Below are 26,678 nucleotides of genomic sequence, written 5' to 3' on the forward strand. Positions count from 1 at the left end.
AATGTCAAGCTTAAGAGAATAACTTCTCCTCCCTAAAGGTGGATTGCACAGGTGGAAACATGCACAGCAGCTTTCTAAAACCCATGGCATTTTCCAAAACCTTTATGCAGTAAACTACTCAGCTCCTTGGGAATGTTTTACAAGACAAACTGTGTGGGAAACAGTAAATGTAAGGAGAGTTTCAGAAGCTGTGAAAACAAGCCTCAGAAAAGAAAAAGCAGAGAACTCAGAGCTAGCTGCAGTTGCAAAGCCTGACAGTAAAGAAGATGCAATAATACAATATGCAAGGACATGAAACAATAGTTGAGTTTTTAGACTTGGCTAAGATAGACCTTAAGACTGCAAAAAAACATGCTTATCAAGATAGTAAAAAGTTTTAGGCTTAATAACAGAGTATTGTGTATTGTTAATAGAAAGCAAACAAGCAAGCATTGTTTGAAGAAGGTGTATGTATACTTTTAGTGACTGGATAGAACATTTGTCTGTAAGCTTTAGCAATATGCTATTGGCTGAAAAACATTTAAAATGTTCTGTAACAAAGACATCTTTGGCTGCTTGTGGAGCTGTGAGCTTGTGCCATCTCCCGAGTCTGTAGCTGAGACTGAGGCCCAAAATAAAAGCTAGTGACACATCACTCAGTGGTCCCACCCCATTTGTGAAAATCTCCAACAAAACTGAACTATCAGAGCTATAAAAACACACAGAACTCTCAACAAGTTGAAAGAAAACAGCTTTTACATTGCACTTCTGCACTTTTTCACAAACCAAGAAAGCTACATTACAAACCATTGTGTAAGCAAAAACAGCTCCCCAGGCTTTAGATAATATCAAAATCTATTAATGCAGGGGAATAATGTATTATTCCATACACAGAAATTTGTTTTTATTTAGGGGCAAAATAAACAGCTGAGGCCATTATGAGCAGAAAAGCACAGTCTTCTCTAAAGCAAGTTCATTTTGTCTGGGTTTTGATAACACCAGATGTTTTCTAATGCTGTACAAACAGAAGCTGTTGAAATTTATTGCTGTGAAAATCAGATACCTTTCTAGAATACTTATTAATATGCAAAGAGAAGATTCAACATGTGTCTAAACATCAAATTAGAGTCAAATTTCTATTGGAAAATTGAAATATGTCAATTACATTGAATTGTAGCATTAAATTGGAGCTGAACACAGAAAAAAAAATACTGCTACTCTAAGACATTTTATTAAGAAACAAAAAGAGGCTGAGTAAAAATCTGTATTTCACAGTAAATGCCTATATATACTCTTAGAATTTAACACTGAGGAAAAATAACTCAGAGTTTTACTGATAAAGACTTTCCTATAAAACTGTGACTTCCAGGAAGGACAAAGAAAATGTAGAGCTAGACAGGAGATGATCTGTCCCAGTGAAAGGCTTATCAGGCATTCATTTATTTTCTTACAACCTTAAGTATGAGAGGTGGGCAGAAGACCAGAGTGAAGCCTTGTCCTCCTTGTCTAAGCAATATTTAATTTCCATCCCTTGGGAAAGCTTCTGCAGGGATCAGTTCCCAGGTCTTCTGAAAGACTGGCAAAAAAACAACTACAACCACCATTTGACTCCAAAAAAAAGCACTCAGGAAAAAAAAGCACCCTCTAAAAACTCATCATTTCACCATTTCTTTTGAGATAATAGGTATCACATTGTATCTTCAAAAGCATCAGAATGTGTCTGTGTGCATAAGACGTTCCCCTCTAGATCACAGATCCGAACACTCACCAGTTAAGAGTCCAAAATGGTTTCTGCACAGCACTGAAGCAGCTGCTACTTAGGGTAGCTTGCACATAAAGGGTAAGGACATGCCTGAGATACATTTTTAGCCAACCCCCTAAAAGTGAGCAACTCTGATGAGGAAATTTAAATTGTGTCAAGTCAGTTAAATAAACACTCAAAGGCTAGGTCATATAATCGTATGTGGGTACAGTTTTCATGTCCTTTCTAGCATGGGAAGTTCCAACTTAAGCCAGGGTAGTCAGAGCCAGCAAAGTTTGTGTCGATGTACTGAAATACAAAAAGGTCACCTTTAGTGAATTAAATTAAATGCACAATGAATCAGGCAGCAAAGCTGCACAGCCACTACAACTTGTTTAACTGTCCATTGTATATAACCGTTAAGGGGGAGGGAATCTGCACACTCGGTAGTTCCGCGAAGTCTTGTTCTATTCACCCTCCAAACAAAAACACTTATAACCTTCAGTTTCTTGTGACATCTATGGTATTTTAGACTTTTGAACTAGATTAACTGATTGTGTATTTTCTAATAATTCTACCAATATACAATTCCTGGAAGTACTACAATAATTCTATTACCTGACACCATTAGACAGGTTCCCATGTTGAAATCCTCTAATAATTTTTCAGACTTGTCACCAAAAGACTTGAGTATTATCCAGCAGCATTTCTAATTTTTGCACAAATATGATCTAGACAATGCTACATACTGAACTACAGCTTTCCTAAGAAACAGGCAACATGGGACAAAACAAAACTCTTCTGCATCACTATAAATAACACTTCTACTTATTCTGTTGCTAAAAGCCTTCATGTCGTAAATCTCTTCATCAACTATTAAAAAACTTTCCATCTCTTCTCTAACTTTAATAACTTCTACAGTGAAAAATAAATGATTCCATAGGTGCCAACAAGCAAAGCACATCTTTTTTTTGCTTTAAAAAGAAAGCAGCTGGGAAGGCATCTTTTGAAATAGAGCAGCACAGGCTGGTGGGCAGGGACATGACTGAAATTATACCCTTCCAGTCAGCACAAACAACTGCCTTCTTCAGTCCTCAGTTTTTTATGCATCATCCAGGTTAATTTTGATTGTAACTTATTTGTCTTCTGAAGACACTGAATACATTCCCATACAACTGTAGGAGTCACTCTGTCTCAGGGAAACAGTACTTCCTGGAATTCTTGACATGCCAAGAAATCAGAGTTACTCCTATTGCTCCTTGCTGACAGATCTTATTATCAATTCTGCCATTAACTTGGACTGAAATCCAATTCTGGCCAGCTCCTTGACAAGAGATTTAAGACAACCAAATACTTACAAAAACTCTTCTCATACTTTTTGTGTCTGGGAAGTTTAATTCTTGCTGGTTTGTATTTTGTTGTTTTAATTTTTTCTAGTGGAGAGCTAAAACAAAATATTCCTCCTTGGAATTTTAATGCAGATACTAGAGTGGCAAGGACATTTTGCATAAAGAGTCCATATCCACCCAAACTGTATTTCATTGCTTTTTTTTAGAGGTATGCTGAACATCAGCCTAGCAAAGAAACCTGCTGACACAGTAAAAACTTTTACTGTATTTCTGTACAAACCCACTAAGAAAAGTGCCTTTCACTTGCAGTTTTCAAGACCTTGAAGACTATTCAACACAGCACAGTGCACTTTCATGAATGAACCCCCTACAGCCATCTATGAGTTCTGGAACTCTCACAATGTCCCAGTCCTACTGGGATGGTTGACTGTTCATGTGTAGGAGACCAGTTCTCCTGTTTGGTGAAGACAACATAAGCCGAGATAGATGATGATGATAACTCCATTCCTTTAACTCTCAGATGGAAGCAAAGAATGAAAGGTAAAATTTTTCTAAATAATTTACATCCACATCTACATTCCTTTTACATTGTAAGTCAGTAGGAATAATGAAGACAATCCTCAAAATACTGGTCAAAACCAAAATTATTTTACCTCTGTCAGGAATAAAGTCGGGAAGGAGCAAGAGTCAGGAACTGAACTCATATTTGCTGAATTTAAATCAACTGCTTTCACCCCAAGCTTTCCTTTATTCTTCAGCACTACTGTGATATTTGCAGCTCCAGGACTAATTCGAAGACTAGAAATAATCTTCATTTTCAAATAAGTGTCTGTCCCATTCAATTAGAGAAATGTATTCAAAAATTCAGGTTAGACTTAATCAAAGAAGAAATTTCCCAGCACTTGATTTAAAACCTTTCAGGGAAAAGGTTGTCAGAATTATAATGGGGGGAGGGAAATGAACCACTGCCCCAAAAACCTTCCATTAACAGTATTGCTAATAGGCAAGACATACTTAATTTCTTCTAACAACTTTGTGTGCGTGTGTATGTATATATATGTATATATATGTATTGTGTGTGTGTGTGAGAGAGAAATAAGAATACTCTTTTCCTCCCTAAGTATTTGCAAATAATGGAATGAAAAGAGAATCAAAACAGAAAAGTCTGAGCTGCAATGAAAGAAAACTGAGGGACTGGGGGATAAGCAGTTTTTTAATTCTGGGGGCTTGGGGCACAGTGATGTGAAAATAAGCAACCAGTAAAAAACATAACTGAAATTTCCTCTGGGGAGAAAAGCTGCATTAATCTGTCCAAAAGAGTGAGGAACTGCTTGAGTGCAGAGAAAAAACAGTACACAAGAGGATTCAGAGGTAAAGTGACACAAGGAATGCTTCCACCTGGCAGAGATATTGACTGATATCCACGATCTAACTACATAGAATAACATGTGGGGAAAAAATACAGCTACTAGCAACAGACAGGTAGTTTCAAAATGCTTTAAGTACAAAAGACAGAATTTGGCAAGACAAAGACTAGGACTGATCAAGTACACAGTCCCTAAAATTGCTCAGGGAGATTGTTACAATATGGCAAAGGATTGTACAGTCTGAATTTGTATAATGGAGTCAGAACTCTCAACAAATGCTACTTGAAAGAAACAATTAGGGACTGGCATATGTCCCAAATCAATAAATGTATGTAACTGTAAAACAGAGTTTAACAGTCACATAAGAGGATCTGAAATGCCAGTAATTGAGTCCCGCACATAGCTGCTTTAGATGGGATACAGCTTTAGAAATTCTAGACACCAAATGCCCTTGCACACATTTTAATCCATTATCACTTCTTCAATAAACTTCACACACAAGGACACTCTTCTGCCTTTGAGGAAAAAACCCAATCTGTTTCATCTTGGTATAGACTGAGCTGCCAATGGCTGCTCAGGGATGGGCTGGGCATCAGCGGGTGGATTTATTTTGCTTCAGCAATTGTACTGAGCATCACTTGATTCTCCTCAGTTTTAGTCTTCATGTTCTTTTCATCACAATTATTACTACTATTATTATTGTCTCTGTTACTATCATCATCACTGCTATTATATTTTTTTGTTTCCATTATTAAACCACTCTTAACCCAGGAGTTTTGTCTCCAACTGATTCTCCTCCCCACTGTGGGTAAAGAAGCAGGGAAGTGAGCAAGGGGCTATGTGGTACTGAGTCACCAGCTGGGGTTAAATCATTACATGTATTAAGAAACAAAAATGTTATTTTCAACCCTCATTTTAAACAGCTTAACCTAAATTGTACTATAAAAAAGTCAGCATTTAAGTACAAGTTTGTTGAAGGCTAAGAACTCTCCTGTGAGGGGAAAAAAGCTTTATTATAAACTGATTACCATTACATTAAAAATATACTGTTCCTCGATGCAAAGCACATCATACATCACCTATTAAGTGGTAAGTGGAATGACTGTAAATCAGGAAAAAATTTAAAAATCCACAGAAAAATTCTGAAACAAAAATATATTGTGAAATTTATGTCTCTCTTATATTTCCTCTTTTCCCAATCTGTTAATGTGTTTTTTGAAGCCCCTGGAGAATACCCAACTCTTGTCATAGGATCCTTCCTGGGGCAGCCTGTCCCAGTACCTCACTACTGTGAGGGTGCTGAGGTGCTGGAACAGGCTGCTCAGAGAAGTTGTGGATGCCCAATGCCTGGAAAGTTGGATGGGGCACTGAACAACCAGGTCCAGTGAACGGTGCCCCTGCCCATGGCAGGGGTGTTGGAATGAGACAATCTTTAAGGTCCTTTGCAACCCAAACCATCCTGAAATGGTATTTTCTATACCTCATCACTAAAAGAAACGTTCTTTAGGCAGAGAGCACAGCCACAAAGGAGGAGGCCATGTGTTACCTTGTTCCAGGGTGAGCAAAGTCCTCCAGTGCATTGTCACACTGGGTGAGATTTCTAACAATAAAAAGTTCACAAGTAACACTGAGTAAGTCATTAATTCGTTCAGCTTATTTTTCCTCCACCAGTGCTTTTACGTTGTCCAAGGGCTACTTGGAGGTTTAATGACAATTTCTTAAATTTAAACTGCTTGAGCACCAGTGGTTGCTAAGGCAGCACTGATTTATCAATATGCCACCTCAATATATTCACATGCAAGTCTTTTTGCCCAATTTTGTGAGATTACAGGCAGGTCCCCTTGAAGAGAGCTGGAAGCAATCAAACAACCAGAAGCAATCAAGACCCAAAGTGATAAGTACAAAATGGAGCTAAAAAGCTTGTTCCCTCAAACTGGTCACCCTGCCCAAATGGGAAGGGCTTCCACTGTAAAGCTGTGAAAGAGGGCAGATAAGGATGGTTCAGTCATCACTGTCAGCAGCAACACACTTCTGTTGCAAATAAGGAAATAAAAAGGTTTAAGCCAAAGGGAAATATTCAAACATTTATGTGAATATTTCATCTTATAAAGCACTTTCCTTCCCTGCACTTCACTTTAGCTGTACTTAATAAAAAAAGAAAAAAAACCTGTACTTTATATTTAATTCATACTTCTGTAAAATACTGTTCTAAAATACCTATTACCACATATTAAAAGACACTGAAACAACTGAATTTGGCCTCCATATCAAGGTTACAAGGAACATGAGCCACAATCAGGAACTGAATTCCATTTTCAATGGCCCAGTTTTGATTCCAGGGTTTTTTTAATCAAATTTCCTCTAAGGAGTCAATTGTATTTTACAGAATTAAGCAAAAGTAGTGGTAAGGTCAGGATGACAGAAGAACTTCCAGGAACCAGCTCTGTCTTCTCATCCTGTTCTTAAAGAGATTGTGTACATGAGATCACATCCCATTTGTGATAATCAAAATACTGCGTACTCTACAGCAAGCCTAATTGGTTTTTTTTTCCCAAAAAAGAGGAGGGTTTCAAACCATTTCAGATTGCATCCCTTCCCAAAATTATATTTGGCAAAAAGGTTTTTCCTTTTTCCTTATATACCTTAAAAAGGAAAATAGGGATCCAGACAGACTATTTCTTTGTGTCATATTTGCTGGGCTTCTAGTGTAACTTTAATAAGCAATTTAAAGAAGGGAGACTTAAGGAGAAACTTCAAGGACACAAGATGAAATTTCTACAATTTATGAACATCATTGGCAACTTGTTCTTCATAATTTCTTTAAGCAGGGTTAAAGGAGCTAAATTGATTGTGTAAATATGAAGTAAAACAAAACAGCAGCTTATTCTTGATTTGACAAGGTATTTGTAACAAATGAGAAACATTTACTATCCGTGGATCATTAAACACATAAAAATAATTTACATTAACCAAATTGTACACTCCAAGGAATATTTTTAACATCTGCCAGTATAATTTCTTAAATCATAAGCTATATAATCAATTTGATTTTCACTTTTTTTTCTGCTCATTAAAAATCTTGCATCTGGTATCTTGGGTATGCCAGAGAGGGCAAGATCTCTGGCAAAATGAAACACATTACAGTATATACTTCAACTGTTTTTTTCTTTCCAAATAAATTAGTTAATAATAGGTTTGAGTTGGATTTATTTTGCTTCAGTTTTGTGGGGAGGAGTGGGTGGTTCGGGGTATGTGGAATTTCTTTTCCCAAAGCAACTCCAGAACATCCAACACTTTCTAATAATTGAATTCAAATGGCAATTTGGTTAATTTTAGAAGGTAGGGCATATTTAGTAAACTAAAGTCTCAGGAAAATACACAGTCTTATGAGTTCTCTAAAGCCAAAATACCTATTATAATGGTAAATTGGAATACTAGATTATATAATCTATTATTATGTATTATATAAACAGATATAACAGATAAAAGGCCTCTGCATTCACAGACTTAGGTCATTTAGAGTGACTTCAAATCTTTAATTATTTTCATAGTTGTTTGGGGTTTTTTTTTTCTGTTGTTGGATTAGAATGACTTCATAAAGCTTTGTTTGAGGGGTTGTTTCTGTTGGGTTTGGTTTCCTTTGTTTTTTTCAAGTGATCCCTGTAGCTAAGTGCTAAAGAAGAAGGTCATAGAATAGCGAATTCAATTCACGGTCTGTCAACAAAAAAAACTGGGTGCAGATCAGCCTCAGCCCTCTCCAAACCGCCCACAATGAGATTCAAAGCAGAAACCAGAAAATGTTTTGGTGAGCTCTGATTACATCCATCAGATTATCTCACAAACACTTTTCAGAGGAGGAGAGAGACCATTACACTAAACAATTACAAACAAAAAACTGAAAACACAGTCTTGTTTATATCCACATAAACATTTGAAACTTTAAACCCTGCCTTTGTTGAAGACATTCATCTGTTACTGATCCAGACCATTAACAAATAGGGTACAAATCTAATGCCCTGCAGGACAATAGCAGGATCCAAAAGCTGCTGTGAAACTATTCATTTATGCTGGATATTTGCACCAAGTTTGGGTTTTTAAGCCACTCAGATACATTTCTTAAAAAACAAACAAACACCAACAAAACAAAGTATTCACCAAAAAAGAATAAAGACAGAACAAGAACTCCAAGCAAGTACTATACCAGAGTAAAAGTACAAACAAAATATTCTACTTTTATACAACTATTTCTGTAAAACCAGATCAGAAAACGAATTAGCACAAGTGTAGGAAATGAACTTTACATGTCACATGCTAAATGCAAATTTCTGAGTACATTGAGATTTTATTTTAGCAACAAAATGTGAAATGACTGTAGGAAGCATAGATTTATTTTGAGCAAATTTATCACAATATTTGAAGCACCACATAAAATATTCTATTTGCACATCGCTGCCAATTCTGCAAGCACTTCATACTTGCTCTGGATACCAAGCAGTTCCCCTGGGCTAAGTCCATAAATGCTGTCCTAGCAGCATCCCTGGAGGACCCTGCCCATCCTTACCCCACTGCCTGTCACCACAGATTACTCTGCTCTCTCCACTGGCCTCACTGTAAGATTAACTTTGAAGTTTGTTTGAACATCTATTTGAAAATATAAAGGAGGGGAAAGAAAACATCTCCCTTATGTTGGGTGCTATATATGTATGTAAGATGGAACAAAGAAATAATATCATATTTAAAGAAATAGAAAAAAAATTCAGAATCAGTAATGGTATGTTGTGCTTTGAAAAGACAAGTTATCCCAGGGCCAAAATAGATTTCAATATGATTGTACACTAATGAGTTCATCTACATATGTCTTAGAAAATTGCAAGTATCACAACTTCAAGTAAAATTTAGTCCAAATAAATTTTAACAAAAAAAAATTCATTTTCTTTTCTCAAAATAAATAATTAGTATATTCTATCACCGGTAATTCATTCCTTGCACAAGGAAACAATAAAATTTAGAATAGCATTTTGAGTCTTGTTTTTCAATCAAGTTATGACAGACCAAAGTATTTCCTGTCAATCAAAAGAAAGGCTATTAACATCAGTTATTTGATTCAAAGTGCAGAGACTTTTCATCTTCACTTCAGAACAAGAACTTCAGCAACCACTGAAAAGACATGATTTGCTATTTTTTGCTGCTCTCCAGAGGAAAAAGAAAAACAAAACAAAAACAAACAAACAAAAAAAACCCAAAAAAACAAAAAACCCACAAAAAAACCAAAACCCCACATCTGCCACATTCAGAACGAGTCTGAGCATCGCATCCTCTGAACTGCCAGAACTCAAGTTCAAGTCACAAGTTCTGACCTTCTCAGGTATGCAAAAATCTTATCTCATGATTATTATGTGAATACATTAAGTTAGAACAGGTTGCAAATCTGGGCAGAAGTGACCTCAAACCCCACAGTTGATGAGCAGTTTCTCTAACTAGAACAAAAATATTTTACAAAAGTGTTGAACTGTTATAAAAATCTTATGAGTCTGATCTTAAAAATCTCATTTTCCTTGCTTTACAACAAAAATCCAGTGTGGGACATTAAAGTATGACAGCAACCTGTGTGTCTTTAGTCATGCACAGCTCCCTTTACAGTCCCTGAAGGCAGCAGAGCCTGGCGAGCTGTGCTGGAGGTGCTCAAAGTCACACTCTGCAGCAGCTTTCCTCCTTTCTGAATGTGAAGGGAGCCAAGGACAGTTAGTAAACTCTCCCAGTCTAAGTATTATGCCTAGAAAGAGGCAGAAATGTTAAGAGTCTTGATCCAAAGACATGACATGATGAATGAGGCTACCAAGACAGCCATATAGCAAAGTAAGAACAATGATAGGATAAATATAATTGCTGTCTTTCACCAAGACCTGTAAGCACACAAGCTTTCTTGCCTTTCTGCTTTGAGCCAAGGCTACAGGGAGGGAGAAGCAGCAAGGAATAGGAGATCCTCATTAAACAAACATTCTCAAACTACAGGATGAGTGAGGATACACCCAGCTCTGTCAAAAAAATAATCCAGCGCTAGCAAAAGCTAAATTTATCTCCTTCCTTCAAAAAACTTAGAAAATGTCATTGTTTAGACAGCTTATCATAAAACTCAAACAATTTCCCCTGCCATAATTAAATTATAGATTGGTTTACAAAAACAGTAAGTGTAGAACCATAAAAAGTTTACCATTTTGCATTTAATGAAGAACTCCAGTCTTGCAAAGATTTATGTATATACTCAACTTGATCCAGGTGAGGCATTCCATTGTGAGGGCTGTTATGTTAAAGCAGCAACAGTGGGTATAGATCAACATTAATTTGAAGCACATAGTTGTTATAATAATTAGAAAAGGTTTTCATTTGTGTTTAACATCACTTCTAGGCATGAAAAAAATCTTATTAGCACAAAGTAACGCCCACATTAAACTGCATGTGCTGCCAAAGCACAGGAGTAACACCTTTTTTGTTCATTTTTACTTTCAAGTTTCTGTTGCCAAAACATAGTTCTTATACTCCAACTATAAACATAAATAGGAGTCATATTTCTCATCCTCAATCTTCATTGTTTAGGTCTAAATCCACAATTTTTTTTGTCTTCAGCTCTCAGAGCACCACATTGAAGTATTTAATGGAAATGTGCAATAGAAAGGTAGAAAGCAGGGCTAAGGAGAATAAAAGGTTTAACATAGAGACAGAAAAAAAGAAACCAACCTTTTGCTACAACTTCATTTTTCTCTTAAGTCAGCTAATAACATGCTCTGTCTTCTATATTATAGATTTCTGTACAACATTATGCTCAAAGCAAGTCATAGAAAAAAACCTAAACATTTCTGCCATTCATAAATTACTATCTTCAACAGCCATTTGAACAGGCACACCTTCAGCACTGTGCTCTGCCTTTAAGTTGAATTAGGCTATTTTCCTTGTTATTCTTATAAAGACAAAAGGAAGGCAATTTTCCTCCAAAATTCTCACTTGTCAAGCTGTCTTTTTATTAGAATTTCTATGCTTTTTTAATTCTTCACAAAATACTTTCACTAGACAGAACTACAACAAATTTGAGTATTAATAAAACAAATCCACTTATTACATGCAAGACTTTTGAAAGGAAGAATTCTTATGTGCTTGACACTCCACAGGCATGTGTTAGAAAAAAGATGAAACGAGAAAAGATAAAAACTTTCAGAGTCAGCATTAATCCACAGTCTCTTTTGATGCTCACTCCCTTGGCAGCAGGTATTAGCTTTCCCAAGCCCAATGCTCAGAGGAACTACATTACTACTCTCACCAAGTCTTATTTACCAACCAAAAAGCTTTAACATGAGGGAAAATATGGAAAGGCTCAAATAACTGTGAAAACCCTGAGGGCTGTAGCAAACATGGGGGAAAAGGAAACTCCCACACCCCTACCTGGAACTGTCAGTCCATAAATCCCAACAAACTGTGACTGAAGGTATTTAACCTTCAAAGAAACATGAAATATGTTACCAAGATCTACCAGAAATAATAATAAAAATCCCTTTCAGTTCCAACTTTGATGAGACATTCAAACATATTTACACAAACCTGAAGCAAATTCTCAACAGCATCTAACTGACCTGAGACACAATGTCTTCTGGAGCACAGACAGCACCAACTCAATGTTCAAAATATTTGAAGACAATACTAAGAGAAAATATTCACTATAACAAATCTGACCCTGTTATCAGAAAATACACAATCAATGAATATTGTCCTACACACAAGAAGCACAGCATTACCTGAATATTTATTCCCTCAACAGTTGCATCTATTTTTTTGATAATATCACGCCATATTTATTTCTGTTGAGGAATAAATCAACAGAAGAGACTGGACTTCCATTCACAGAAAAGCTGGGTGCTACTTTCAGCTAGTTCTGTTCTTTGCACAGCCCTTTACTCAGAACAATTTTCTACCTGACCAGACAATGTTTCTTTCACAGTGAAGAGCATTAACTGGATGTAATTTTGCAAGTGCAACTGAAATCGAGTCCCTTTGCCAAAGTATCCATATGTACAAAAAGTGATAAATTTATGCTTCCAACAATGCAGTTTAATACCAAGACTACAAAAATACTATGAAGGTAAATACTCTGGTGAAATGTATAACTTTTATTCTGTTTAGTACAGTACAAATATAATTATACAAATCTTGACATATGCCTTTGGCTCACACTCTGCTTTCCTTTGCCACATGTTCTTGAAGTTCAGGAATTGTTTGGCTAGGAATTTAGTTTGTATTTATGTACAGCCACTTTTCATTGAGGTTCTTTGCCTCAAGGGTGCAATCACTTTGTGTTCAAGGAATAGTCTGACAAACACAGAAAGCTTTTACCTGCAATAAATTTAACATCCCTGTAACTGAACAATTCAGTCTGCTCTCCCAGACACCTGAGTGGCAGCAAGACTAAACATTCCCTGGTCAATCAACTTCTGACTGAAGTCATTTTCTGCACAACACAAAGAGAAGGGAGCTTGAAGTAAACATGAAAAAGCAACCTATGAGATGCATTATTGAGAAATCTCAACTTTAACACCAGCCATATTACAGCTGTGCCTACTTTGAGTCCCCAAGTAATTACATGTAATGAAGGACTAATGTGTTGGAGGAACATTAATTAAATCAAACTTTTTCTTGGTTGGCATGTTGCATTATTTATATTATATTGCAGTTACAGGCCACAGTGTCCTTATGGAAATTAGATACAAGTGAAGAGACAGATTTTTACTGTCAGCACCAAGTAGACCACTACCTTCAAAAACAGTCTTAGAAGTTTTCTCATTGCTTGGACAAAAAAGTAAAGAAAGAAACCAAGAGAAACTTCAGTTGGTGAGCTACAGATGGCCTTTAGACAAAATCAAGGAATGTGAAAGTAGGGAAAATGAGGAGGAAGCACAAAAAGGCTCATTGAACAACTTATTTCTAAAAAAAGATATCTCAATGTATTAACTTAGATGTCAAAAATTTACTACATTTGAAGGTGTAAAGAATTAGTTTAAATTTAGCTCTCACTTATGCATTCCTGCAGTACCCTAGAAGCAGCAATGCTCAAAGAATAGATCCACAATTACATGCCCTACATAGGTGTTGCATTACATGTAATCAGCAATTATGTGGAGACATTTCTGTGGCATTTTAAAAAAAGACTTTATGCCCTAAAATAATTTTATTTAAAAAAAAAAAACAAACACAAACTTGAAAGACATAACAATTTTTAAATTTTGGTGCATAATTATGTGATGAATTCCAGTCTTGTTCACAAAACATAATTGCATTTAGCTGGGATTCACTAGATTTAATCTAAAGTCAAAAACAAAGACCATTTTGAAAAGTTTCCTCCACTTTCATCATAAAATTAATACCTTCCTGATCAAAATAGATTTCAAGTTTTCAAAGCATTTCACAATCATTATGCCAATTTTGTAAACCCAGAAACCATATTAAAACGAGTTGAAATGACCTGTCAGAGGATACATAAAGAATCAACAGTGGGAGTGTGAAGAAGTTGCAGGTTTCTTAAGACCCAAGCATCATCATTTTTATAACCAGATTTGCATATCTGGGGAAAGGAGCAGGGAAAATGGGGCTATAAATCAAGAAAAATAAAGCCCTCTCTCCTAAATTACTTTCTTCCCTACCAAGCCAGCCAAACTATAGAGAAGGATTCTCCCGGAAATAAAATTTTATATTTAAAACTACTAAGTTTCTCCAGCTGAATTTGTATGTTTCCTTATTGAAAGTGAAAACACTTAACAGAAAACTGTTTTTCATATTTTTTAAAATTAGAAGTGGTGGCTATACAACTTCATTCCAGTTATTTAACAGGTCACATGCCTGTTATCTGAAAAATGTCTTTTTTCCTCACTTTTCAAATTATGTTTTGTTAAACCAGATTAAGTGAAATTGTAATTTTTCTATTAAAAACTCAGACCAATAAGGAACATTAGTTTTACTTGGTCCTTTGAAATAAACTAGCACAAATTTGCACATTAAATAGTCTTAATACCAAGTCTGTCTCTATTCACTTGGTTTAAATTTCTTTTAGATTAAAACCAGCTCAAGACCAACTCCATTCAGTTGGGATGTACAAAGGTAGAGTCAAAACTGATTCGGTCACTTCAACTCAATTTTGTGCATAGACAAAGCTTTTTGTAACTTGATAATAAACCAAACATTATTTTCAACCACAAATATTGTTTTGGAAGCACAGCCTAATGGTTGAAGCATGAGACAGCAAATCCATTTTTAAATAGAAACCAATTTTCATCACAGACCACTGAGTGACTCTGGGCAAGTTAATTAACCTCCCTGCAATCTGTGAAATTGGGATAATACCTGCCTTGCAGTGAGGCTTATTTCATTAATGCTTATGAAATGCTGAGAGATCCTCAAATGGATATACTGTAGAAATAGAAACAAGCTCAGGATTTCAAACAATACTTTGAAACATAATTCCTGTTTGAAAACACACCTCACTGTTAAGTAAAATGTCAATTCAAAAGTAGCACTCCAGTGACTTTAGGTGCACTGAAAATACATTCCACATCAGATCAAAAACCCCAACAAAAATAACAAAAAAGGCCATATATTATGTCTTTTCTTTCAGCTACATACAGAATTATCACTTTGCATTTATAGAACTTAGATTCTCATCACCAGCAGCCACAAACGTTGCAATCAACTTTGAAGAGTTCCTCTGTCTGACAGTGCACCAGAATCCTCAACACAGAATTTACTTCTGACTGCAAAGTGTAGCTTTGCATAAAGCATATCCAGTGGAGCTCCAGTGCAAATATTGAAATATTTCAATGCACTTTTTATGATTTCTCTCCGTGATTCTTAGCTGCCTTCAAGAAAAGACTGCAACAGGAAGGAGTTCATTGTAAAACCTAAAGGTCAGAGATGAAACCAGGGTGGATGAGGTAACTATCATCTCAAAGGGTTACTGAAGTTATTCAGAATGAAGGGGGAATTTGAGAAGATGCAGCAAGAGTTCTGAGCACCAACATTCTTTCCTCCGGCTAGCATGGTTTAATTTTTTGAATGTGTGCAACATCTTCAAGCCCAATTCTTAAGATCACCATAGAAAATTAATAAATAAAATATCCAAAAAGCACCTACTATATTACTCCAAAGTTAAGGGACATCTTTTCAAAAAAGACATACTAAACAGTACCTCAGTTGATAGACCTGTGAGATTTTTCCCTCCTATTCAGTACTGAAAAAGCTCATCTTAATCATATTTTCTCTTTTAAATGAACTTAAATAGAGCTGTTATAGAAAACAGCAGGCAAAACTGCAGACAAATGGAATAGATGCAAAAATGTTAGTACTTACATTTTCACTTCTTGTTTTAGCAGTCTATACTTGGATTATTATTGGAATAGAAAAGCAGCGTTTTTTCATGAATTTGGAAAAGTTTCAATGAAATATCATATCATGAAGTACAGGTAATCATACACTGCACTGTACTGCAGTCCTTCAAAATATCACAAGCATTCACGACTGAACGTAGCTTCATAATGCCCGAGAGGTTACAACATTCAGCAGAATGTTCAGCCTATGAAGAGAAGCACAACCTGTTTTATGAAATTCTTGTACATGTTGTTCTTCCTAAAGAACATTATGCTTCAGAGCTAATATTTCTATAGTAAGTATTTACATAACAGATCATAACTACACTGATGACCACGTTTTTCCCCAAGCATGGAAGCCAACAAAGAATTCCTATAACTTACATACTAAACAGAAATTATCTTTGCTGTTTTCACTCCGTAAGTACCAATTCACAGCCTTTCAGACTTCCCACACACTGAAAACAACACAATGCTGTGGCACAAGCAAAGTAATTACCACTCTCTAGGGCTTGATGACTCCTTTCTTGGCATACTGAAACAGTTTACATAAAACTAATTTTCTTAGTGATTAAGGAACATTAATAAGGAATGTATTCTTTCATAAGTCAAGAGTTACTGAATACCTAAATACAACAGTGATTGATTATAAATGCATAATAATGATGTCTCAGCCAAAGACAATTGAACTGCAAAAATACATCATTAAGACTCAGGATTTTCTACTTCAACTCTCTTCTGTTGGAAAACTGTTTCAAGCAAATTAAATACTTGGCCTCCTCTTTTTCTTTTCCTAAGTATTAAAGAACAGCAAACTCGAACTGTTTGTTCAAAAGCCAAGTATTCTGGGGACCTTAACTCATAAAAAGTGAAGTTTTTCAACTCAAAGGTGTTAGCATTTAGTTGAAGGTCCAGTAGATGACATGAGTAACAGCTATAAGCAATCTGTAACAGGTAAGCAAATCCTGTGAACCACAGGTAGAGAAGTATTGTATACAATAAAGTGAAGGGAGTAAGGAATGCCTTGACAAGATGTTTAAGTAGAAAGAATTTCCTGAAAACAGCACTGTTAAAGAAAATTATAACCTTAGCTCGTTTCTTTGGGTATTTCAGCTTTAGAAAGTTGTTTCATTGAGTGCATGGTGCTGAATTGTGGCACTTTTTACACTTCTCCCTCAGCTCTAAGTTACAGCCCCAACTGCCTCAAATCCAGAAAAAAACAATATCCTTTGGGTTCAAACACATTTTTCCCATGACATTTTATACGAGTAAAGATTACAATTAAATAAGAATTTAGGAGCAACTAACTATTCATTTTGATAACAATTAATGGAACTCTGGTGTAAGTTAAGACAACTGTGTTATCCTAAAGCCAACTCATGGGTATTATAGTAACCCTTAAGTGAACTTAAGGGCAATCTTGTTCTCCTTAAAAAAGCAATATGCATATTAAAAACTTCAGATACATAAATGTAATAATCTCTTTCACTTGCACTGTACCCTACAATTTTTTTTTATTTTCTGATCATCATGTAAACACCTCTCAATATAAAAGATTCAAAACTCCAAAACCTGTTAACACTAGGAAATGAAGGACATGTTTATCTACAAAAAATGTTCATCTGTTAGAATTACCTTGCTGAAATAAGTGAAGACATAACAAAAAAAAAGGGAATTTTGATGTTTCATATTTTGTTGAATGCCATTGCTGCACAGGCAATCACTGTCTCTTACACATAAATTAACATCCTACCATCTGTCAAGTGTTCAGATAATCACAGGGTTTAATGCACAATATGGTTATTAGAATGTGACCTGACAAAAAGAAGAACACAACCTAATTTGGACTATGAAATCTATGATCTCACTGGCAAATGACAGACAAGTTATTATTCTGCATTTTGGCTTCTCCAGTAAAAGCAATTTTGTGCATACATAATTCTATTAGTCATACAGCCTGTGGAAGATTACTTCAAACTATAAAATTTGCTTGGTCATTCAGGATTTTGAACTTATGTAAATATTTTCACCATGAATAGAAATGTAATATCTGTATATACTCATACCTAAGAAGAAAACACAAGTCACTATGCAAAATTATCCTGAGATGTTAACATTAACCACAGATTTTCTTCAAGAAATCATGCAAAAAGTCATTGAGCCCATTAATTACCTATTTATCAACTGGCACTGGCTGTTCCAGAAGTAGTGAGTATGGGACAGCTCTGTATCCAATGTTTCACATGCAAATGTGCCATCTGCTAATAAGCACCATTATTATTATCATCATCATTCACAATACTACCTACATACTCATTTTGGCTGATTCTACCCCAATGGCTTGTTTTTGCCAAGGTAAACATTACTGACAGTTCTCTCTACTCAAGACCACTAAAAAAATCCTATTACTAGCACAAAACTACCAGGCAAGCATCATGTACCCATGGTTCCCATATTTTTCAATGGCTCAACTGCATTGCTAATGCTCCAATAAAATATACTGCCAGAGGAAATATTCTAATGATAACTTCAAAGTGTAAAATACATGCTTGCGAAAGGGGAAATTAAGACTTCAGAAAAAGCAAACCAACCAACCAATCATTTTAAGTGACACAAGAAAAACAAAGCACACACAAAAACAATGAAAGTTCAACTCAGTTTTACTACCTGCAGAAATTAAGTTTCCATTGATAAATTTTGTTAAGGTCTAGCTACACTACTCAAGAACCTGCCTCAATAATAAAGCATCATGATCTTACTTTCTTGCCAGAGGGCGAGAAAAATCAGCTCTTGGTTTATGCAAGGTCTGTCAGCATTTCCAAGTGTACCACTACTTACAATTACATAAAACAGCTCTTATCAGCCAGAGGTCTGCTACTCTGATTACCAGCTTCTTCCAAAAGGGAAATGAGAAAAAAACAAGGAGAAATCACAAGGAAGGAACACTTAGATTACTTTGTTCAGGTTCAGTTTTACATGTAGTAAAGTATTTTCCCTATTAAATGCCAGAAAATATCACCTATATAAGATAAACATCAAAAACTACCATTTTCCAAAGTACCTAAGCCAATTATGTGAGCCTGATCCTTCTTTTGAAGGATCACACAATTTAATTATCACAGGTCACCAAACTCTCACTGTAATAATGCAGATAGCAGAATTTATAAGACATGCTCAGCTGCATCATCCAAACCTGTAACTGCTTTGTGAAACCTGTTCCTCTCTACTGATAAGGCTCTAAGACTCTCTTCCTGGGGAAGTTACTAAGATAGACAAAGGGGAGAATAACCATGAGACAACCTACTGATTCTCTGCTGATGCCTGTAAGTGTGCAATAAGTTGATGAAGTACAGAGTAAAGCATCTTGCATTAGTTGTGCTCTACAAATACTTACCCAGGGAATAACTACAGAGTAACCACCAAGCAGCAATTTCAGTATCTCCTACTGTTCATTGAATTTATGAGATAAAAAAGTGTTTACCTTATTCAAAGTCAAGTCTCTCCCCCAACCAGAGCATAAACACTTCAGGCACTTGGGTATATCTTTTTTTACCCTTAAACTTAAGCATTTGGGAGATAACTCGTGCGTAACAACTGAAAATTCTAAGCAACTTCAGGTTTAAACTGGAAAGCAATGCATTTCAAACCCCAGAGTACAAAAGTCAAAGAATTAGAGTTATACTTGCCCAGTTAAAGTTCTTCACATTGGACTCTTCAGGGCAGACTTATACTGAGACCAGCACTGAGGCTGCTCTGCTGGCTGTTCATGGGACTGAAAGCAGATTTACATGACCACAGCTGCTACACATTACATGATCACACATGAAATCACTTTTTAATGCTGCACCTGGCACTTCAGTTGGAAAACTAAATGTTGTTGGTCAGCCTCAAATAACCACACTGATGATAAACCTATGGAAAGGTTTGGTTTTAAAGATTCAGTGCATTATCTTTTAATATTATTTTTATTTTCCCCATAAAAAAAGAGTATTTTCACAGGAGGTTGAGCAAGCTTTTGTGGTTTTAGGTCAATTTGACAGTTCTTTGGCCTATACTATTCACCAGGGCATTTATTTTATAGTGATTTACTCATCTCACCTGTCTTGTATCCTCTTATGAGAATGAAATTGGATTAATATGAGAATAATTAAATAATATGAAACACAATGCAGGTTTTCCTACTGAAACATTTGAAGTCATTTCTCACTAGGCCAAGGTCAGGAGAAGACAAAAATTAAAGTGCAATTAGCCCAATCAACCAAAATATAGGAGTAGCAGCTGACTTAAAGTAGTATATTACAACTACTAAAACAAGTGGCAATGAGAAGACATTTTCGTATACTGTGTAAGGAAAATACTGTAGGTCAGAAGAAAACAAAGAAAACTCTTATAATAAACACCTTTGATAATCAAAGGAGCTTCATACTTCTCTCACACAGAATATTCAGCAAATTACGTTCACTTCTCTGTAATAATTTCATCCCTAACAAGATCAGAGAAAATGATTTATTCCACCCCCAGTTTTCCTACTTTTGTACGTCATCCTAGGGGACACTGACTTTCTGAACACTGAATTGCTTTTGGCCATCTGATATTATATTAGATTATTGCAGTCTTTTGCAGAAGGAGCCAAAAAAGAAAAAAAAGGGGGGGGAGGAAGAAATAATTACATTAATGCTAGGAATCAAAGTTTATTGACTTTCCCTTGAGCTATAATACCAAAAAGCTGATTACAGAAGTTGTCAACTTATTTAATGATACCACCAAGTTCTCTCTGAACTCATCAAAATATCTTCTGAAAAAAATCTCAAAAGCTTTTCGAGTAATACATTATTAACTCTAGTTCATCTTACTGAAGAAAACTGTATCTTGCCTCTGCTCCTTCCACCTCTTTGTGTCGACCAAAACACTAAAAGCATCATCATTGTAATAAAAAAACTCCAGGATGCTCTGAATTGTTGTATTCTTAAGCAAACCAACGTCTCTTTTTCACATCCCAAGTACATGCTACTTATTCTAAAACACCTAGGAAAACCTGGGCTAGAATACAGCTCTAAAAAAATGAATGTCTCATCCCCACCCATGGCAGCTTGCCCTGAGAACTCAGACTCAAAACATGGTATTCTGCAGTATGGACACTCTAGTGGACAGAAATCCCATAAACCATTATTGGGTTTTAAGTTTTCACTCACAATGACCCCTCCCAAGAAAGAGGGCTGCCCATACCAGTATTTGTTCCAAAAGTTCTCTTTAAGACTGTTAAGGCTTCTTCCTTCTTTGGAGAGCAGATTTCTCAACCAACACTTTTTCTCCTAGACCAAGAGTGTCAACAGGGACATCGTCCTTCCCTCATTTTAAAATTACTTTATTGTACGATGTGAATAGGGAAATACTTAATTAGCTGATAACGACCAGGGCTGCCTTTTTTAATTTTTCCATCAGGGTCAGCAGTGCAACAGAAGGTACCACTCTAGCAAAAAATTTGTCCTTATACCAGTTACAATACAGCTTTTTTGAAACATATGGGGGAAAGTACAATACAACTGCTGTCAAGTTTTCTGAATGCTAACAAAGCCAGGAAGTTCTTAATTAGTTCAATGAAGCTGTAGCTTATCACATTCTCTTTCAATACAACTGTGAGCACACTATGTTTACAGTAAACCTCTTCTGAACAACATGCAATTAGAAGACTCATAGAATATAGTGAACAAAATATATTTTAAAGGAAAGATGGAACTTCTTTAAAAGCAAATGCTCCTTCAGCAAGATCTCCCTTAGTCAATCTGTTTCCCTAATTCACATGAAAGAGACAAATCAAGTTCGCTGGTTTCATTACCTGGTGATTGAACAGAAGTATTTATGCTCCAACAGTCCTGCCAACACAAAATACACCTGCACGTCTGTAACAATTTAACATGGTTTAGTCACAGCAGGTAAAAGCCTTTCATGTTGCACTGAATAGGCCCTTTGATACTCATCCACAGTCAAACGCTGCATATGAGATCACTCTGCAACAGAAAACTGCTGTGAAAGTTTGGCTTGAACACAAGACTGTTCAAGAACACTGTTCAAACAGGATTTCATGACATGACAGATCAGAAGAAACAGCTTTCAATAAAAGGCAGACAGGGCATGCTGCTTACCTTGTGCAAGGTGATTTGTTCTGTAGCATTAGAAGGGACAACATCAGACAGAGCCAACAACCCACACAACTGAATTTGTGTCAGTGCCTCCCTTGACAAGAACAATCTCTTGCATTTAGGCATCTGTCAGTCCTGTGAGGGAAAATTGAGCTATATCCAGGGAGTGATACTCGGTAAATCGGACCAAAATTCTGTACATTTCGAATGTGCAATCCAGTTGGATTAAATTAGCTTTTGCCAGGTAGGAAAAAAATGAAAAAAAAAAAAAATTCAGTTTCTAAGTTAGAAGAGGGGGAGAAAATGCATTCTAATACTCAACAATTAAATTAGAATTCTGCATTGATCACTAAATCTTTATTCTTATAATTAGTCTTTAAACACATAAGAAATGGGCAAGTCCTTTTTAGGACCTTTCAGCATTGTCTGTCCAGGCTTGGAAGTCAGCAAAGATTTTCCAGGAAAAAACTCAGTTTGCAAAACATTTTAAACAGTGACAGTAGCAGTGATTAGCATTACCATAGCATTAACTAGAGGAATGTACCGAAACAAATGTTTATGAAGTATTGACTTAAATAGCATAAAACATAATAGGTTCAGATTACTGCTGTCTTATTCAACATCTCATTTTCATGATAACAAGAATAAGCAGGTTTGCCTACCTGCAGGTTAACAGGTTTGCCTATTATTTTAACCTGTACTTGCAAATTATAGTAAGGATTTATGTTCCTCATACAGAATACAGAACGCTGACACTGGAAAAACAGAATCAATTGGCTACTGCAGCTTCTCTGTTCTAACCATTAGTACCAACACTTGAAAGGCAAAAAAACCTACAATATTTCATAAGAATGTGGCCAAAAGTCATCCTCACTTTGTGGCACTGAACCCAAGTTTGAGTTTCTGCACAGTGAAGCCACTCCTGAACACTCAGTGCAAGCATTCAGCTCACCTGAGATGGATTCTCAGGCCTGAGACAGCCACCAGACACTGTATTCCAGGAGAGCAGCAGGAACAGGTTATTTTCTACCTTCCTTGCTCACATCATTTCTTTGAGAAGATTGGCAGAGATTCCAAGAAATTCTTTGAATAATTTGAAAATGAAAGTGGAAAACAATAGCTCGAGATAGAAAAATGTAGTGTGGGGTTAAAGATGCAAGCCAGTAGCTTTCCTTCAGAAGTGTTTCCAATAAAACAATAAATACATGCCAGTATGGGATCTGCTTTTGCTCACTGAATGGCTTCAAACTTCAGTTTTATGTTTACCCTGAGGCTACATGAACTGGAGGGGCTCGAATGTTTCAAGTTTTCCTGTTAAGTATTCAAAGCTCTTTGCTAAATCTTCTTGGTGACTTCAGTTCTCTGCAACTGCCTTTGAGTACCTTTAAATAAGCAATTCCCTAAAATGATATACTGCTCTCACACAAAAGTGTGGATTCCCTTTTTAATAGTTAAAAGTGTACAGTGAAGCCTTGGATATGTAGGTTTCATTCATGGACAATTATAAGGCATATTAAAAAAATAAAATCCTTCCACTTTGTTCAAGTGCCTTATTAAATGCAAACCCTTCCTGTGCAATATATATGTAACATGCTGTACAAAGACAATGGTGTTTACAGTGTCAAATAACACACACTTACCCAGACCAAGCTTTTTTGTTTCTGATACTCTTTTAAAAAAAGTTAAGCCAAAAGCTTTGATTGAATGAATAAAGTTTAATCTCTTACCACATATGATTAAGTAGAGTCCCTATGTAATCTGAGCATCTTTTCACCATTATTGCACAGCAGCTACAGCTTCAAGAGACATAGTACAGAAAGAATTCTGTTGCACATTATACTTTAACCAAGAGCATCAAGCAGAACATCAAGGATAATGCATTTTTCATGTTTAGCCCAGTGAACAAGCCTTTTTCCCAAGACTGAGAAGTTAACCTTTAACAACAGCAACCCAAGGCAAAAGGATTATGAGAAATATATCGGCATTTCCAATGGGCTTTAAAGCAATCTAATTAGGCAGCCACATGCCATGTTTTGTGAGAAAACCAACAACCTAATAACTGGATTGTCATCAGAAACAAAATGAAAAGCTCATGCTAGCAGTGAAATACTATATTTTCCTCTACCATCTGCATCCTATAAAATCCTATCAATATCTCATTGGGCTGACAAATTGTCTACCAAATAGCTTAAGAAATACCTGCCCTATTTCAGACTTAGAACTACAATAAGAGGCATTCAAGTTTAAGAACCTTCCAAAAGAAAATAGTTCAGTACCTGTTAGATGCAGAATTTCAACTTTATAATGAAGTAAAATTTTGCATAACATTTATGGTGAAATAAAATAAGATTCATTGATACCACACAAGATGTTAGTCACCCCCACTTAAAACTTGAGGAACATATTGTTACAAAAATTGTGTTTATAGATTTACTAAATCGATTACAGGTAGTAATTTACACCACCACTAAACCACTTTCAGGAAAGTGAACTTAACACGTTATCCACAATTACAACCTATGAATGTTAATTACTTTGTTTTGAATCTTACCCATTACTACTTCCCTTTCACTTCCTTTCTCAACCATTCATCTTACTGACATCCACAAAGCAAAACCACTGCAAATAGACAAACGTTCAATTAATGTAATGATTTAACTTACTGTACTGTGCTATGGTGGTTTTTTTTTTTTCCTTCTCCCAGCTTTCAAAGAACACTGTTTACAGTGTGAAAACCTACTTTCCCCTCAAGCAATCTATTTTAAGAGTGTTTTGTTCTTATCCAAGTTATTTAAAACTATGTACTTGTTATCAATTCAAAGCAAGCTCCCATTGATACCCTTTCCAATACTGATATAGTTACCATATAAAGCCAAAATGCAGCACTGCTTTGCTTCTTCTGCTAAATGATGTGCCAGTGTTTGAACAATTTATCCTTAAACCAAGAGCTTCAGAGAAACAGCTGTGTAATAGTAAAAAAAATAAGTTAAAAAAACCCAAAATTATTTAAATACAGCGTAGTATTCTAATTCACTACAGAAAAAAAGTTCCTCTACTGTCTCGTTTCTGAGAAAATAGATCAGAGACAACAGAAAATACAGGGTTGGTATTAATTTAAAATATGAAAGACAATCCTTGATTATCAGCACCACATCCAGTCCTTACTTTATTCCCCAGGTCTTAGTAGAAGAATAAAAAGATTTTTCTCCCCTTCCCAGGAAATAGATTAGGTAGGCATGACATTTTCCCACTTCACCGTCATATGCGGTAATAAGCTTTCCTTTTGTAGCATTTATGAATTCAAACAGTGCTGGGGTTAAGCTGGAGCAAAGCAATTTGGCATGCTTGCATCTGCTTTTATCAGGGAAAGGAAAAGCAATCCATGATGTCTGAACTGACCTTAAAGCACAAGTATTTATTTGGAGATTCTAAGGGCTTACCAATTGTGTTTGGTAAGAGGGAGCTTAAATTTGATCATACTCACACCCAATGTCACCTTAATTCAGGCAATCACCTTTCAGTTCTTCTGCAGGGCCAATAACATAATTGGTATTCTAGTACTACAAATATTCTCTCCTTAAAAAGGACACATTAACTACACACTCACTCCCATTCTACCATGCTGCTTTCTACAGGACATAGCTGGTTTCCAAAGTCAGGTATTTCCAAATTCAGATAACTTACTTAAAAAAATTAAATCTATGCTGGTCAATGCAATTATATTTTCAAAGTATATCTCTATAACCTTCTGATGCCTCTGATATACAGCGGTCCCAGAAAAATATTAAAGTCAATCATCTTATGAATAAACAACTACTAGAGAAAATTGTCTTTAAAATCTCAGGCATATGAAAGAGCTGATTTGGAAAACAGATTTTTACTAAGCCATTTCTCAATTAATCTGCTGAAATACAAATGCATTCAGGGAACACACTTCTTACTCTAGGAACTTGACACTCCTGTTTTGTTTCAAGGCAAGATTGCTCTAGCTCTTTCATGAAATCTGAGCAACTTTCAGTGCTTCCAACTCTCATGTCCACAATAAATTAAACAAAATGCAATAGAAACAATTAGTGAGGAAACATTTATTGCCTCTCAATGACAAAGATACTTGATCAAATTTAAATCCATTGCAGTGCAAGCAGTAAAACAATGTGACTACATAGTGTGCTGCTTTGCAAATGGAACACTTTCATCTTTCCACCTAATAAATAGTACTGTTATTGCCAGGTAGTGATGGGCCAGTGATTAAGGTTTTATTATTCTTTTTTTCACTTTATTCACTCTTTCTCCATCTGGAAAATCTGAGACTATTTTAAAACTGACAGTACATAGAATTAATTCTCAATGACTCAATAAGCAAGTCCCACATTTCATACATTCTAGGTACACCAGCATCCTATATTCTAAGACAGAATGTGCAGATGTGGCACTTAGGGACATGGTTTAGTGACAATGCTTGGCTAATGATGGGACTCAATAATCTTAAAGGTCTTTCCATCTTAAACAATTCTAAATATACATTCCACATTATAAAAATCACCAACAAGAAAGAGAACTTTTGTAATTCTTACAATTACTTGAACTCTGCTGATTACTTGAACTGAGCATAGAATTACAGAATGAAAGACCCTTTGTTCCCCTCAGAGCTCCTGTTTTCTCTGTCTGGAGCCAGACTAATATCAGCTCAAACACAAACATGC

The 26,678-nt window shown here is 35.8% G+C and overlaps 1 protein-coding gene across 4 annotated transcripts in view; it reads right to left on the minus strand.

Annotated features, from left to right (window-relative positions):
- FHIT (fragile histidine triad diadenosine triphosphatase) overlaps nucleotides 1-26,678 on the minus strand; it is a 530,102-nt gene that overhangs the window by 485,970 nt on the left and 17,454 nt on the right. For 2 of the 4 annotated variants that reach the window (XM_033517493.1, XM_015641009.3), the window contains one exon: nucleotides 21,979-22,110. The exons of the other annotated variants lie outside the window; for them this stretch is intronic. The gene's annotated coding sequence lies outside the window, so the exon portion shown is untranslated. Of the gene's footprint in view, nucleotides 1-21,978; nucleotides 22,111-26,678 lie in introns of those variants that run through there. 4 annotated transcript variants of the gene reach the window in all.

Source organism: Parus major, chromosome 12 (assembly GCF_001522545.3).
Source record: "Parus major isolate Abel chromosome 12, Parus_major1.1, whole genome shotgun sequence".
Classification (NCBI taxonomy): Eukaryota; Metazoa; Chordata; class Aves; order Passeriformes; family Paridae; genus Parus; species Parus major.